This window comes from Solanum tuberosum, unplaced genomic scaffold (assembly GCF_000226075.1).
Source record: "Solanum tuberosum cultivar DM 1-3 516 R44 unplaced genomic scaffold, SolTub_3.0 scf00689, whole genome shotgun sequence".
Lineage (NCBI taxonomy): Eukaryota > Viridiplantae > Streptophyta > Magnoliopsida > Solanales > Solanaceae > Solanum > Solanum tuberosum.
Genome location: NW_006239607.1, coordinates 130456 through 147210, shown reverse-complemented (window position 1 = coordinate 147210; position 16755 = coordinate 130456). Strand labels below are relative to the sequence as shown.

General features: G+C 32.6%; 1 pseudogene; it reads left to right on the top strand.

Moving 5' to 3' along the window:
• Window positions 1-5805: 5805 nt before the first annotated feature.
• Window positions 5806-14566, top strand: LOC102601932 (uncharacterized; annotated as a pseudogene).
• Window positions 14567-16755: the final 2189 nt, after the last annotated feature.

Genomic DNA, 16755 nt, shown 5'->3' with positions numbered 1-16755 from the left:
TAATTTTTGAATATCTAATTTTTTTATTTAAAATATCAAATTTAATGTAATCTAATTTAATATTGAAAATTAGTTAAATTGACTTTTGAAAAGTGAACAAAGGGAGTATATATTATACATTTATAATTTTGATGCACAAATAAATATTTTCCTAAATTGAATGTGTGTTGTAGATGATAATATTTTCCTACAAATGCACCCTATAGCTTACTTTACAGTTTATTTGTGGGAATATATGATAAGCTTTGCATGTGTTGTTGGTAGGTACCTAACTTAATATTAATTGCGGAGTGATTGAAATTTCTTCACCTTCAATCAGTGGTATTAAATTTGAGTCCCGAGAGTGGGAAAAAAATTACTCTCTCTGTTCAATAATACTTCTTCTATCTCTAATTACTTGTCCACGTTGAATTGACACACATATTAAGAAAACAATTAATGACATTATGAGTTTTCCATTTTACCCATATTAATTATGAAGTGGATGAAAAGTTCTATATTTTTTAAAGTAATTAGTCATTTAATTGAGGGTATAATAGGTGGAAAAAAATTGTCCTTTCTTGATTTGTCAAAATAGACAAGTAATTAGGAACAACTATAAAAGAAAAAGTGGACAAGTAATTAGGGGTAGAGGGAGTAGTTGTCCACTATACTATTTTGAGATGTCCAACAATACTTGTTCACTTTATGAAATCAGTGGATAATTTTACATTTAGTTCCTACTTCCTAATTTACCCATATCATTAATTATAGTCATTTTCCTATAACATTTTTTCAAGACATTGTATTTATTATATTCAAAGGGTAATATAGTAAAATTACCTTTTTATTTATAATTTCTTGAGAAGTGTGCAAAGTCAATAATGGATAAGTATTGTTGGACAGAGAAAGTATATTGAGAGCATTGTTTCCAAAATGGGTCTTGCAATACGCGTGATTATAATTTAGTCAAACTTTAATATAAATGTCTCGATATTATGATGGAATGAGTAGGCTGGGCTTAATTAAAAATATTGACATCCAGGCGCGCCTCTCCTCTTTGAAAAAAATAAAATGCATCACTATACATTATACGAATATCCACTTGCTTCTGTGAAATAGTGACTATTTAGCTACTTGGTCCGTTGCATCTTAGATTGGGCTCTTGAGCTTCGGAAGGGTTATTCTACCAAATATCTCTTAAGATACTTTAATTAAGAATAATATTTATTGAACACTTAAATTATTCAATAATTATATCTATCAAACACAAAATATTGATGTAGCAAAAAAAAAAAGTATTTCACTTTTGTTGGGTTTGTGTGTTTAGAAAATGAGTTTTTTTGGCCGATTATTTTTCATTTATTAAATTAATAATTCATTTTTATTATTACTATTTTGAGTCTTAATGACACATGTCATTGTTTATTTGTTGATTTTCCGTAACATCATCGTGTGAGATATATGCATAATCTTTTGTAGATTGATTATTATTTTGTGTTTAATAGGTATAAACTTGTTAAGATTAAAATGTTCAATAGATATTAATTTTAACTAAAATGTCTAAGTGGATTATACAGACACTTTAATACTCTATATCATTTGATTACTTATGCCTTGACTTTTAATGTTGTTTTTGGGGAAAATTACGCGGATAAGCAAATATATACTAGTTAATTAGCTAACACAACTATAGTTTGAATTAATTACGGCTCGCAACTTACTTTTAGCTGTAATTATCGTTTATACATATACAAATACAAATTATACATATATATACACAATTATATGATAAATATACAAATACAATTACCCTCTCTTGCTCGCCTTTATCCTCCCTCTACCAACCTCACTCTCCTCTCTCCTCCCTCTCCCAATCTCGCTCGCCATATATACAAAAACATATGTATATCGGTTACATATATACAATTATCTGACAGATATACATATACAGTTCGCCTCTCTCCACTCTCTGCCCTCTCTCACTCATCTCTCTACTCCCTCTTCCAATCTCGCTCGCCAGATATACAAATACATATGTATACCAGTTACATATATACATTATTTGACAAATATACATATATAATTCGTCTCTTCCACTCTCTGCCCTCTCTCGCTCGCCTCTCTCCTCCCTCTTAATTGTAGCTACAAATCATAATTAGCAAACTATAGCTATGGAGCATAATTAAGTTATTTTTGAGTAACTATATACAAAAATTCCCCTTGTTTTTCCCATATATGCTTATGACTCATGAGCATAGGAAAATCCAACTAACTTGCCAATCTTTTTCTTGCAGTAACTATTTAAGCTGGACTTGAGTATGTTGAAAGGAGCTTCTCCAAATTATTATATTGGGCTTCCCCACAAGGCCGCACAACTATCTATCTAATCGATATACAGGCCCTGAGATTTAATAGGGATCAAATCAAGTCCATATAATTGAACTAAATAACGGAAAAACAACTCCGCATCTAAGTAACTACTTTTGTAATGAGAAATTTTAATAATTCAATTAACTGACTATTAGAACTTTTACGTGAAAGTTCATTCCCCACCTTGTAAGGACAAAAATTAAATGTGTGTACTCCCGAGTCCCCTGAGGACACCCAACATAAATTTGTGAATCTTTTTTTTTTTTTTTGTCTATTATCCTCTTTCATGAAAAAAACAAAGTATTTTGATATTGTAATTGTATGTATAAAAATGTCCTATTCAAACCACTTCCTATGAGGAAGACATAAAAGTTATCCCAATACTCTATGTACACACATTTTGATTGTTAATATACATGTTAAGGTTACTGGTTGATCTCTCATAACTTTTGCTGATCTTATAATTTTATTTAGTTTTATTTTTTAAAAGTTGAAATAATGGTTCAAGGCAAGGTGTCTTCATTAGAATAAAAGATATACAGTATGTCATATTTATATCAGGTAGCTTATGTCACAACAAATGAAGTAATTGTGTCAGTTGGCACTTCACGTCAATTATACATTACATTATTTTATATGTTGGTACAATTTGTGAATAGCAAAGACGTGGAAAGAAATATCCCATTGTCAAAAGTTGTAAAAGTCGTTAACAACTTTTTATTTAAATAACATTAATCTATGAAAAAAGGCATAACGATGACCCCACAAACCGATAATGTTATGAAAATGACTACAAAGACTCCCTGTGAAGTCTTCTCTATTCTTTAATTAACTTGTTATTATGTCTTAATTAGTTTTTTGAAGATATGAATCAATTGTAAGGAAATTCTGATGCATGTCTGCAATAACTTGTGATGTGAGTAAATAAAAGTTATTGTTTCAATTTTAGCAAAACGAAAAATGGAAATAGTTCTGGAATAGCTTGATTTTTCCAATCAAAAGATGAAAATACATCTAAAACACTTGTCGTTCTCTCAATATATTTTTTTAAAAACAATCGTACGTCCAAGGGTGGAGTTGCAGCCATGTAAGGGTGGTTAGGCGAACACCTTTTGTTGGAATATTATATTGTGTATATAGGTAAAACATCGTCTAATATTTGTATATATAATAAATTGAACGGTAAGTTTTTGTATTATTTAGTTATTAAGTGATATGTAATTTAATTTTAAAATTTGGGTGCAACCACTCATCAATAAAAAAAAAATCGTGCACCCACTCCGTTAAAAATAATAATTATCGACTCTTCTAAAGTTTGAACATCCTTGGAGAAATTTCTAGCTCCGCTACTGTGTATGTCATGTAAATCAAATTGTTCTCAAGGAAGGGTAATATGGAAAGTAAACATGTTCATGAATTTCCAAATAGCTTAGAGAGTGGGATCGACTGATGCAAAGACTAGCTAGAGGAAACGACAAATTTGATTCTTCCTAAGTAAGTGGCATTAGTTACTTTCTTGGAAAACGATAGCAAAGTTAGGGAAGATACCATAGAAACCAATGAACATTTAAAGGTCAATATGCTCCGTACCAACTTCTTTTCTCCCTTTTTCTTCTAAAACTTCATTTCCAAGTTTTGATTATAGGCAATTACCCCTTTTTCCTCCGTCTATTTTTATCTGTCCATTATTCATAATCTATCAAGCTATGTGAGTACTCCCTCATTCCCCTTTATTAGATCAATATTGACTATTGACTATATTTTTACCCTCCATTAAGACTGTTTGATTAATAGAAAATTTGTATCACATATACTTTTCGAATTTCATTTATGAAATTACACTAATACTTTTTAGAGTTCATTTGTTAAACAAAAAAGAAGGAAAATTGGGGGAAATTATGGTTATTATCCTTCCCAATAGTCATTGAAAAAGACGTGTACATTTAAATCTAACGCAAGCCTCTTCGTAGTTTCCTGTTTGCCTCCTTCCTGGCGAAGTTTCTATCTTTTCACATTAACGCATAGTTCACATTGAATTTTATGATTTCGATTGTTACGCCAAACATGCGGCAAAATTAATAGATTCCCATTAGGGAAATAGTTTATGTGAAGATTGCAACTCACATTTCATATGTGAATGTCTGTTCCTTTATTTCATTTTACTTGATCTATTCTAACTTGATACTATCCTTAAAAAAAATTAATGTATAAGTTTTGTATCTAATCCAAATGAACCCTTAAGGTATAGCCACATCAATTTTAATTTAAGGTGCACATATATAAATTATCCACCGGGGTAATTCTGATCAAACCATACTATTGAGATTTAAAAAAATGGTCTCACTTGAACATGGAGAAAAGAATATATACTTTATATATATTGTAATAAAATAAATTTGAACAACAGAATATAAGGTAATTAACTTTACCTTTTGAACTTCCAATCAAATTCATTGGAGATTTACATACATCATTAACAAACAGAAGAAAAGTTGGTATAGTTTATTAACTCGGGTCCGCCATGATCTAAGTAAAAGGACCAATTACAAAATTCTTACACCATCACTTGTAGAATCAAATATTGGAAGATTTCGAAGTTATATGAGGTGTAAAAAATCTTTAAATAATAAGATTATTTATAAGTATATATTGTTAAGAATTTAATTTCATAAATTGGTAAAAGTAGTGTTGTATGTGTTTTTAATTTATGTGACATTCTTTGTATTTTTGTCGATCTATAACAAAACGACAAATTTTAAATTTAGTAACAATTTGATTTTAAAATTTTCATTTTATTTATAATGAAATGATTTATAGTGACAATGACTTATTTTTTAATCATAATTTTTTTTAAAAACAATCATTTATCTTAAACATTGTGTCGACTTAGACTGAAATTGACTAAAAATGGTCACATAACGTAATTACTTGTTAAATTTTTACTAAGTTTTAATTGTTTTATATTTCTTTTCATCTCTTTTTAGTACATAATAAAATTATTTTTATTTATCGTGACTATATATTGAATACAAAATATTTTTAACAAATTTTGACAAATCTTCCAAGAGATTATTTGATCTACCTATCAGTCCAATTTTTATTGAACTGAATTATATGGGTCAATAACTAAATCTAAGCGAGATAAATATGTTAGTATTATTGTGAACTGATTTTATTAGGTTAATTTGGATTTTCCTTCCTATTTTGTGATGGTCTTAAATTTTGTCTTTAAAAAATTTAAATTTTTTTTTTTCGTAAAATATAAATATACATTTTTGCATTATAATATTCATAAATTATGGTTTACGTCCTTAAAATTTTTATGACTCGCTAGACATAAAGTAGAAATATTAGATGGCCCACCTCGTCAATGCCTAGGACTAGGAGTCGACTAGATTTCTTCAAGGAGTGAGTTTTCAACAGTTTCCATCTATCTATAAATTCCTCAGACAAAATACCTCTCTCATTGTACTATATTATAATCATATTCAGTTTTATTTTGGTGATCATCGATCGATAATGGGTACACCAAAAGAGCACATAGAAGAAATAAGGAGAAGCAAGTTCTCAATAGGAGGTGAAGCAAATCCACTTACAGAGGATCTTCATCAGGCTGTTAAGAATCTATCTGCTGAGCTTTATGCTAAGGATGTCCACTTCCTCATGGAACTCATTCAGGTTCATGCATTATATTGTTTCTCCCTAAACTTATTTATCCGCGAGCGACTTCAATATATTAAGATATTTTGTAAATGCTCAGGAGTATATATTGTAATAAAATATACATTAATGCATGCAGCCAGGGGTTCGTACGTATATTATATTAATGATATTTGTAATTGCAGAATGCGGAGGATAACGAGTACGATAAAGGCGTGGATCCCTCGCTGGAATTCGTGGTAACTTCGAAAGATATTACGGAGACCGGAGCTCAGGCGACGCTTTTGATCTTCAACAACGAAAAAGGATTCTCTCGCAAGAACATTGAGTCCATATGCAGCGTCGGCCGTTCCACCAAGAAGGGCAATCGCAAGCGAGGATACATCGGCGAAAAAGGTACTTAATCTCCCCAATTCTCTACTGTAAATCAACTCATTCTTCATATCGATCTGCCACTCTTTTTGTTTACTAGTTTATATTATGCTGTCAAAATTAAACCCCAACTCGTTTATTAGCTCAAACAATTTTAATTCATTAAAGATTGAATTGGGTTGGGTCTTGACCAGTTTAATGATCCATTACTCGACCTGTTTTGACCCAATCATATTTGGGTTGGATTTGGATCTTGAACAATTTGTTGTCTTGATTCGTTATGACCAACCCACCCAATTGTCACCCTAGTTTATATGGTTTAACTAGTTAGACAACCTACTTGCGTGGTTAGACATTTCTTTTTGTTGATTGAATTTTTAAGTAAATTTTCTCTGATATCAAAAATGAAAGAAAAACTATATAGTCCAAGAAGAAAAAAAGAATCAAACAAATAAGAAAAAGCACTTTTGGATAAACTATTTAGTCAAAGATTAATTTTACTACTAAGAAACATAAACGTAAGTACTTTTCTGGTGTTTCTTTTCGTTCCTATTCAAATGATGTTCAACAGTAATATTAGGAATATGTAATAAGAAAATGCAAATTTAAGAGTGTTTTATTTGCATTTTCTTATTACATCTGTAATATCCATATCGTGGGCAATGGCCACATCTTGACAATTCATCATTTCTCTTGTTTTATTCCTTGCTCTCAATCCTCATAATTTCACCTTCCAATTACAATCTTCATGTCCAAATTCCAAAAGTCGTAGCATATCATATTGGATATTGTAGCTTTTGTCGTTGTCCTTATATCTATTCATAAGTTGAGAGAGAACCACATTATTCTACAATATATTTTAGCAAATAGCATGGAAGGATACAAGTGTATTTTTCTTAAAGCTAAATGTCAAAAGAACTCAAGTTTGAAGCCATACCTTTTATGTTTGTGTTTTATTCAATGGCAAATTGTACTCTTGATGCTTCACCAATAACTTGTGCTAAGAAGTGAAAACAAATTAGTTCCCCTTAACATGACCTTAGATAGAAAAGTGTGGATGACACAAAATAGGATAGAAAATTAGTGGTTAGGTGTGCGTCCCTACTAGTAGGTAGGGGTGCTTTGTCTTGTTGCCCTTACTAGTAGAGTAGTAGTCGCAGGACTACTCTTGCACTTTCTTGTTCTTTGATTTTTTTGACCATCTATTATTTTGTGTAGTTTGTTTGTAGTATTATTTTGTTGTAGTACTGTTATGTTCCTAGCTGTTGTTTTGTTACTGTTTATTGTACTTTCATTATGTCTTTTCGTATACTATTTTGCATTGCGCTGGTGGTTCATCGGAAACAACCTCCCTACCTCACCTTTGAGATAGAGGTAAGATTTGTATATGCTCTACCCTCCCTAGAACCTATTGTGTGGGACTACACTGTGTATATTGTTGTTGTGAAATTATTGTTCCTTAAATTTAAACAATCTGTAATAAGATGTGATAAATCTGTTTTACATCTAAATTGAGCCACACACATCTCATTTAGTGTATTAGTGCATGAATCAACTCTGTTCTTAGGTTTGGCCTCATTTTTCTCCTTAGCTTCTACCAAATTCAAAACTTTCCCCTTTCTATACTACACAATGTTGACACTTTGATCATGATTTCAAATTTCAAATTTGGATTTGGGAATTTAATTTTTTTTTAGATATAATACTTTATAATTTGTTAAAAAAGAAAAGAGAATTTAGTAGTAAAGAATAACTAGTTACTACTACTATGGACTTCTAAAAAATTAAGTTTATTTATGTTTATTTGAAAGTTTGAAATCACAAACATTACATTTATAAAAAGAATAAGGAGATATGTAATTTATCGATGCAACGCCTTAGCATATTTTGATGTCTTGTTTATAAACTATGGTTTGCTCATTTGATATGATTGTATAAGAATTGAGAAAATTTATGATAGTTTACACAATATGGGGTTTTCATGTTCATCAGCCAAAAAAAAATATAACTTAAGAAATCTATATTGAAGGTCCAAACAAAACTTCATCTTTAAGTTCAAATCAATGTGATTTTAAATCATGTCCAAATGAAGCCTAAAGTTTAAGTGTTAAAGTGTTGCTACTGGTTGTTGTACCTGTTGGTTTCTTTTATGGTTCGTTAAGCTTTAAGTTGTCGAAAACAAAGAGTGAAAATTATTTTATTGTCATCATAAATCGTTCCTCTTTATGTTTTTCCCCTACTTTAGAAACTATGGTTTTAGAATACTTAATCTGCTAGGAAGACATGTTCAATAATATTAGACAAAATATAACACATAGATTAGTTCATATAGCTTACACCTACTTGTTTGGAAATGGTTGTTTTAATTAACAGGTCTTGAATCTTTTGAGCTTGACTGACCGTAACTTATTTTTTAAGGGTCTGTTGCTCTCTGGATTATTTTACCATTGCTTTTGCTGTATGAAGTGCTATATTTTCTTTACTTTTTCCTCTATACTAAACCAGAGCTATAAGAGGGTACACTGTTATCTTATTAGTATTTTTTTTATTAGTGGCTCAATGATAGTTTTTATAGAGGAGATTAAGTTTGTTTCTATTTAACCCCATTATCTCTTTTCTTTTAAGCCAAAATGATCTGTTTATATACGTTATATTTCAGTTTAAACTTGATTTTTGTACGAAAGTTGCACTGTTGTGTAGAAAAATTGTATACAGTTTTCTCCCTTCAGGGACTAATTCAAGATATATTCACTTCCAACTTCAATATATCTGTTCTTGATCATTGGTTTATACCAGCCTGTCCTTTGTATGCTGCATCTTTTCATATTACATTATCTTTTAAATAGAAAATTGATCATTTTCTAGTTTGTTGATTAGTTTTGGTAACGGAATGCATTCGGATTTGACGAATCTTTATTAGTTTTTCTCACTTAATTGAATATTACCTTATCCGAATTTGTTACTTATTTCTAAAAGAATTTGATGCATTTTTCTCTCAGGTATTGGCTTCAAGAGTGTGTTTCTCATCACTGCTCGGCCCTACATCTTCAGCAACGGGTATCAGATACGATTCAGCGAGGAACCTTGCCAGCACTGCAATGTAGGCTATATTGTACCTGAGTGGGTGGAGGCAAACCCAACTCTTTCAGTTATTAGACAAGTCTATGGATCTTCTGCTACCCTTCCAGCCACAACTTTAGTGCTTCCGCTGAAATCTGACAAGGTGAAACCTGTTAAGCAGAAGCTTTCCAGCATTCATCCTGAAGTTCTTCTCTTTCTTTCAAAGATAAAGAAGCTTTCAGTCAGGGAAAACAATGAGGATCCCAGGCTTAACACAGTCAGTGCTATTTCCATTTCCACTGAGACTGATTTTGTTAAGAAGAAAAACATAGATGCTGAATCCTACCTGCTCCATCTCTCCGCTGATGAAAAATCTGGTCTGGGGGAATGCAGTTACTACATGTGGAAACAAAAGTTTCCTGTCAGGCGGGAGCATAGAGTGGATAGAAGAATGGAAGTTGATGAGGGGGTAATCACTCTAGCTTTTTCCCAATGAGAGCGCCTCAACAGGGAACAAGCTCTCCTGGGATTTTATGCTTTCTTCCACGGAGATGGTTACAAACTTCCCCTTCATTATTCAGGCTGACTTTCTTCTAGCATCGTCAAGGGAGACGATCCTTCTTGATGACATATGGAACCAGGGCATTCTTGACTGCGTTCCTACTGCTTTTGTCAATGCTTTCACATCACTTGTGAGATCTAGTGAAGGTGCTCCCATTTCTACTCTGACTCATATGTTTGGCTTTCTGCCAGTGAATGAATCTCCCTATCCAATTCTTAATGGCGTGAGAGACTCCATTAAAAGAAAACTGCTGGATGAAAGTATCATTCCATGTGAGTCATATGTGGAACAACAATTCTTTCAGAAACCCAATGACGTTGGTAGGTTGTTTCCTGCTTTCTGGAATCTGCTGAACAAGGCAAGGAAGCAGGGGGTTGTATTGCATAACATCTCATCCCATGGAAGATTCATTGTAAACTCAGCTTTTGATAAGGAGATGTACAACCACATTTTGAGCTTTCTGGAAGTGAAACATGTTGACAATGGATGGTACGCAAAGTGCATTCAGAGTTCGAATTTTGTGTTGGGAGTCTCAGAGGATGTCTACTTAGAACTTTTAGCGTTTGTCGCTGAGAAATGGTCGTCTTCTTTCAAGACAACTGAGATGATGAACATACAACTTCTGAAGTATGTTGATTTTGATGAAGATGTAGTTTTGTGTAGCATATATGAGGCACTGAATGGTGATCATTCTTTGCTTTTATCTCGCGAACCTGGTCAAATCTCTTGGCTGATCAACTGGAACTCAGAATTTCGTTTTGCCAATCATCTTTTCTTTGCCAAATCAACACAATCAGCAGTTGGGGATCATTCTAAAAGTCAGACAGTTTTGGACTGGCTTAAAGATGAGGTCAAGGTGAGATCTGTGAATGTGCATGACTATGCTGTTCTGGTTCTTAACTCACACAGTGATGATAGAAAGATTGCTATGGCTTTGGCCTACTTCTTACATCAGTCCCTCAGAAGGAACTATTTATCTAAAGATCAAGTTGTTGCTTTATGCTGTAAATTGCCGCTTGTTGATAACTATGGACATGTCACCCGACAGTGGAAAGGGGTAGTGGTGCCTGCGAATGGCAGTAAATGGGTGCAGTTGATTGGTTCAAACCCGTGGAAAGATGCAGGCTATGTTGTGCTCGGAGAAGATTATTTGCATTCTGGTAGCTATGCTGGAGATTGTAGCAGCAAGGAAGAGCTTCTGGCCTTTCTCAAGATCAATGTTGCAGCTATGGACATTCCAGACCTACCCCCTCCTGATGCAGAAATTACTAGTATGTATTCTCCACTGACCAAGGAAAATGCATTGCTAATGTTAGATTGGATTCGTAACATGAAAAGGAACAGACTTTCCTATCCAAAAAGATTTTTGACCTGCATAAGGGAGGGAAGCTGGCTGAAGGTATCACTAAGTGGTAGCCCAGGCTACAGGCCTCCATCAAAATCATTCTTCCATACTTCATCATGGGGACATCTGCTTCAAAATAGATCAGTTCTTGTAGATATTCCATTAGTGGATCAGGGGTTTTATGGCAGTGAACTTATACAGTACAAGGAGGAGTTAAGTACAATAGGTGTCATGTTTGAATTTAAAGATGCATGTGAATACATTGGACAACATTTTATGTCTCTGGCAACTTATTCTACTTTAACCAAAGTCCACGTGATGTCAATACTCAATTTCATCAAGTATTTGAGGGAGAAATATCTTCCCCCAGATACCTTCATCAATAGCATTAATGATAGACGGTGGTTGCAGACTACTCAAGGTGAGAAGAGCCCACAAGAGTCTGTTTTCTTGGACAGTGAGTGGGATGCTGCCTCACAGATCAGTGACATCCCGTTTATTGATAATAAGCATTATGGGAACGAGATTCATTCCTTTAAAATAGAACTGATGCTGCTTGGAGTGGTGTTTGGTTTTGATCAAAATTACCAGCTTGTTGTTGACAACTTGAGATCTTCAACACGCATAGGTTGCCTGAGTTCTGATGCTTTGCTCTTGATCCTGAAGTGTATTTGCAACCTGAGATCATCTGAAAAAATATGCAGGGCACTTAAGGATAACAAATGTATGAAGACCATAAACATGGGGTGGAAATCTCCGGCTGAATGTTTTTTGCTTGATCCTGTGTGGGGCTCCCTGCTGCAGGTGTTTTGCAGTTTTCCTCTTATTGATACAAATTTCTATGGAAGCAATATCTTGTCATTTAAAAGTGAGTTGCAGAAATTAGGGGTGGTGGTTAATTTTGAGGAGGCAACTAAAGCTTTTGTTGCTGTGTTCAGGCAGCAGACATCTAAGGGTTCATTAAACAAAGATAGTGCTCATTCCCTTCTCTCATGTTACAGAAAGTTAAAGAAAACTAGCTTTGAATTTCCTTCAGATCTTAAGAGTTGTATTCAAGAGGTCCAGTGGTTGCGAACTCGAACTGGTGATAAATTACCTAAAGAATGCATACTTATTGATTCAGCTTGGGAAGCTCTCTCTTCAATCTCTTTGTTGCCTTTTATTGATGATAGTGAGGCTCGGTACGGAAGGAGCATTCATGAGTATAAGGATGAACTTAAGAGTTTGGGAGTTGCGGTGACTTTTGAAAGTGGGGCAAAGTTTGTGCCTGCAAGCCTACGATTTCCTGATGACCCTAGCGTCATTACTGTTCCAGCGGCAATCTCATTGTTAGTGTGCTTGCAGAAATTGGAGGTGGATAATAATGATTATCTGATTGCTTTGCGGTCAAAGCTTGCTAGAAAATGGATGAAGACTAATGCTGGTTACAGGTCACCAGATAAGTGTTTTTTGTTTGGTCCTCAGTGGAATCCTATCTTACTGCCTGAAGATGGTCCTTTCATCGATGAAAACTTTTATGGCTCCAACATAGGATCATATAAGAAAGAGCTCAAGTCTCTTGGTGTTGTAGTTGAAATTGGAGATGGATGCTCTTTGCTTGCTGATTATCTTGATTCACATTCCAGCAGGATTACTATCACTCGGATCTATGAGTACTTGAGCAAGTTCAACTGGGAACCAGAAAAAGAAGATGCTAGAAAAATATGGATTCCAAATGGTGATAACGATGGAGATTGGGTGAATTCTGCTGATTGTGTTCTGCATGACAAAAGTGGTTTCTTTGGCCTGCAGTTGCATGTCCTAGAGAAGCACTATGACAAGGAACTGCTCAGTTTCTTCTCCAACTTAGGTGTCAAAAGCAATCCTTCTCTTGATGATTTTCTCAAGCTATGGAATTCATGGGAAAATGCTGGCCGCAGTTTGTCACAATCAGAGTGCCAAACTTTCTGGGAGTTCATTGTGAAGCACTGGAGCTCACGAACTGAGAAATTTCTGTCTGAAAACTTGTCAAAACTTCCTGCAAGTTCAGGCTTGAAAAAGGAAATTTTGATGCTTGACAAACGTGATGTTTTTATTGGTGATGATCTCTATCTGAAGGATTTATTTGAGAAGTCTTCTTCTCATCCCTTGTTCGTTTGGTATCCACAACCAAGCTTGAAATCTTTGCCTCGACAGGAGCTACTTGAAATTTACAGCAAAATTGGTGTTCGTAATTTGTCTGAATCTGTTTTGAAGAAAAGCCTGTCTTCTGTTAATTGTGATGGACTTGAGCAGGTGCAGCCAAAAGAAATCTTCATTGGGAGGGGTTTGTTTAAGTTAATTCTTGGCTTCCTTGCTGATCCTTTACTTCAAATGGAAGTGCATAAGAGACATGAAGCTCTCAAATGTCTCAGGGATGTTAGTATTTTTGCTACATTAGAACCAATCACCATGGATTGCAGTTTGTCACTTTCTTCTGGAGAAGTCCTGAATGTGAACGTAAGCCGAATGATTTGTTGGGAAAGAAAAAGTTCAAAGATCTTCCTACAGAGGCTGGACAAATCAGGTGGTTACAAAAGCAAGCTTGAGTATGCCACATATTTCTCTGAAGTAGTTGCTGAGGGAATTCTAAAGGAGAAAGAAGATTTTGTGCCTCAACTGGCTGAATTGATCAAGTTGGGGTTCATCCTGAAATTCGACGAGGCAGCTATTGAGTTCTTGATGAAAACAGAGAATCTGCAGATATTTTTGGAGGATGAAGAATTTCTCTCCTCTGCCTTCACTTCTGAATAGGTATTTATGTGTATTAAATCTCCCATCCCCATTATTTACCCCCTTATATCTTGTAAAATGTTTATGTTGAAACATGATCATCTACTTACTTCTCTCAGGTTGAGATACAAAGTCTGAGTATTGACTATCCTGAAATAATTTTTTTGTGTAGGAGGGAAGACATGGTTGTAAATGGTCTAGAAGAACTTTTTGATTGACTGAGGCCTTCTGTAGATGCCAAATGGGATTTCTGGTCTGGCGAGAAGTCTGTTGAATGAAGATTGATCATTTGTTATAATTCCCTGCTAGTTGTCAATGCCCTTTGTTTTGTATTTAGTTGCTCTAAGGTTCTCTGTGTAATTTACTAAATTTGCTCTTAGAGAGATACAATGCTCTGTTCCATGTGTTTAATTCTGCATCTTTTTCCAGTTTTATAATAATTGAAATTATTCTCTTTAGTTTCACATGTTTATCTACCATAATGTAGTGTGTGCAAGCTCTCATGCGTGTATAGATGAGCCATTTGTGAATCCTTTTTGGCTTCCCCACCCATGAAGAAACTTTCCGAAAATCTGGTAGAAAAGAAGTTGAGATTTCTCCATCACAACAATGGATGTACACATTCTATGATGATTCTATGTGGCCTGTTGATTAAATGAATCATTTAGTTGGAGTAAATTGACTAAATGACATATTAAAGATTATATATTACTAGTCCTAACAGGACTTTCTAGTTTTCCCTTAATTATCTCTCAATCTGTTTAAATCCCCTAATTATCTCTTGTTTAATTGATTGTTATCACAATTATCAGTACTCTCTCTCTCTCTGCTTTGTTCATCATTTTTTTTTTTGCTACCTTCCACCATTTTTATTATTGTTAATTTAATCAGAAAATATATGGATTGTCATCAATATTGATTCAACACGGAGATTGATAATTTTACAGGTTTGTTTTTTATGTCGTTTTTATTTTTTATTTTTTGTACCGATTTAGATTTTGTAGCAGTAACGTGATTACTTTGGATACAATAGGTTCGTTTATCTTATTTTGAAAGTTAATTCTTCGATAAATTATTTTTTGTTGATTTTTTTTTTCTTTTTTTGTATATGTTTTTTGTTAATTTCTTGTTCTTTTTTCGTGACGTTTTTTTTTTGTTATTAGTGAAATGAAATTTTTGTAGTGGGTTCTGATAATTTTATTTGTATCTTTTACTATATCAATTTTGATTTTGTTGTAATAAACTGACTATTGAAATTGGATACTACATATTCATTTTTCTCATTTTTTTTTTTTTTTTTAGCTTTGTTGGTGCAGTTGTGTGTTAAATTCTTCATCTTTTGTAATGAATTTTGATGATTTTTGTATGAAATTTGATTGTAAAGAGGTATATTTAAAAAACTTATTTCATACAAATAATAACGAAAATAAATTGTATAAATTGTGGTTTGAATAATGATTTAAACTGTGTGGTTTGTATTTATGAATTGTGGTTTGGTCTAATACATCTTGCAATTATACATGTGTATTAAAATTGATTCATATTAAATTTCTGACTGTTCAAAATGTGAGAACTTGAGGATCATATGAAAATTGTATGCATTATGGTTTTAAAGATGGTATATTAATAATTTTGTTGGATTTTGTATATTTCATCATTATGACATTAATTATTTTTTTTTGTTCTCAGGTAGATATATTGATCACATGTAGTCAAAAGGGCAACAATAGAAATATATGTGGTTGATATCCACCTGGGGCATCGTCTATAATCATATTTTTGTGCTTGTTTGGTTTATTTCTTTGTTATAAATAGATAAAGTTTTTTTTATTTCTAATTTAATAGATTATGTTTATCGAGTTTTCTTAATTATTAATTTCAGTTTATATACTTGTCGCTTCCACATTTCAAAATTTTGGAGTATGAATACACATAGTGTACTAGTGAGAAATACGAATTTTTAGATCATTTTGTATATAATAATTGATTTATAAACTGATTTTTATTGTTCAAATATTTTGAACTAGTCTATTGTATCAATTTGGTATCATAAGTGATTTTGAAAAATTTATTGTTCAATATTTTGAACTCTTCTATTGTATCAATTTGGTATCATATGTGATTTTATAAAATAAAATTTATCAACTATATTATATTGATATATATTCAGGTTTAAAAAAATATAGGATTTGAATGTGCTATATGATTATGATTTAATTTGTGGTTTCGTACAAATTATTGTTCAAATATTTTGAACTCTTCTATTGTATCAATTTGGTATCATATGTGATTTTAAAAAATAAAAATTGTCAACTATATTATATTGATAAATATTTAAGTTTAAAAAAATATAGGATTTGAATGTGCTATATGATTATGATTTAATTTGTGGTTTCGTACAAATTATTGTTCACAATATTTTGAACTCTTCTATTGTATCAATTTGGTATCATATGTGATTTTAAAAAAAATAAACATTGTCAACTATATTATATTGATAAATATTTAAGTTTAAAAAAATATAGGATTTGAATCTGCTATATGATTATGATTTAATTTGTGGTCTCGTACAAATTATTGTTCAAATATTTTGAACTTCTTCTATTGTATCAATTTGGTATCATATGTGATTTTAAAAAAAATAAACATTGTC